Source organism: Pan troglodytes, chromosome 14, assembly GCF_028858775.2.
Source record: "Pan troglodytes isolate AG18354 chromosome 14, NHGRI_mPanTro3-v2.0_pri, whole genome shotgun sequence".
Classification (NCBI taxonomy): domain Eukaryota; kingdom Metazoa; phylum Chordata; class Mammalia; order Primates; family Hominidae; genus Pan; species Pan troglodytes.
Window position 1 is genome coordinate 95,453,506 of NC_072412.2, and position 1,505 is coordinate 95,455,010.

Consider the following 1,505-nt stretch of genomic DNA (forward strand, 5'->3'; position numbering starts at 1 on the left):
ACAACCCCCAACCAATTCAATATTTTCACTATTCTCATTGTCAATCAGATTATAAAAATCTCTTTTTTTTTCACAGCCGAAACAAGTGAACATTTATTTAGGTGCCTTTTTTCCTATGTGTATTTCAAATCTTTTTCAAAACAAGGCGCCAGGAATCTCCAGATTGAATTATGTCCCTGGGCTAGATCAACTGCTGCCGGAGTCTTAGGGAGCCTTGTACAAATGCTAGAGTTACTCATTTACCAACATTAAATACTAGGAGACAAGATGCAACAAAGCCAGACTCCTTCCTCCGTGGAATGTGCTGATTTCAGAGGAGGCAGCAGCCAATGTAGAAAACACTGGAATTTTTCCTTGGAACTGGACTGCGATGAGAGGTGCTTGCCATGAAAATTACCTACTGTCTTTTCTTTGACCCTTCCTTTCTAGTTTTTGAAGACTAAAGCAGGAAATAATCTTCTCTGAAGATACTTGATAAAAATTCCCAAAAAAGCAAAAACACATGCTTCCACTTCGCTGATAAAAATTTACTGCAGTTTGGCACCTGGGTCTAGTTCAGCTGGTGGATGAGCTGATTGGTGCGTTTACCCTGATGGCCAGGTGAATCCATCTCCTTGAGGAAGTCCACTGTATTTTTGGTGGCATGACAGGCCACTGAGAGGTGGAAAGGGTGCAAGAACCATGAGATCTCCTGGAAATGCTTCTCTGGGAAGGCAATTTCATGAATGAGGTTTTCCAAGCAAATGACACCAAACTTCCCCAAGTGCTCCTCAATCACTGTGTTGTCTGTTAGAGGAATGGTCTTATTCTTGACCTTGGCTTGTCCATGTTTCAAAATGAGTTCCCGGACAGATTTCAGATTTGGAAATCCTCAGGTCACATAAGTTTCCACTAAAAGCAGCATTTTTAGGTTCCGGTGGGTGACATTTACAAAGACACCACTAAAACTTTTCCCGAGGTGAAGTCTTGCAATGGTTTTCCACACCAGTAAACTCACGCCATCAATTCTTTTGATGCCTACAACGAAAGCCAAGGAATGTTTATCTGGCAATTCCAAGGTATGAATTTTCACTTCTAGTCATCTCAGACGCAGCTTGTCACGTTTCTGCTGTCAGAAATCATGTAGGAATGATTCCAGTTGCTTAAACCTGAGCCCTTTTCCTTTCCTCTGCTCCTTTGCCAAAAGTGCCTGCTTTGTCTGGGTGGCTTTGAGGGCTTGATAAGCCTCCCTCTTTTTCAGGAGATTTTCTGGAACCAAAGGGATTTTTCTTTGCTCTTGCTCCGCCATCTTTCTAGTGTTGCAGCTCAAAAATCTCACACATTATAAATTAACTACACATTTTAAAAACTGCATTATATAATATGTATACAAAAGAATATAATAGATATGTATACCGTAAAATGTGGTAATAAAATGAACAACTGTGAAGCCACCACTCAGCCTAAGAAATATATTATCAAAATCCTGGCATTTACTTTTGTATTGCTGTCCATTAAATTCTTCT

At 40.3% G+C, this 1,505-nt stretch overlaps 1 pseudogene; it reads right to left on the minus strand.

Annotated features, from left to right (window-relative positions):
• Positions 1-550: 550 nt before the first annotated feature.
• On the minus strand, positions 551-1,300 carry LOC735800 (ribosomal protein uL30-like; annotated as a pseudogene).
• Positions 1,301-1,505: the final 205 nt, after the last annotated feature.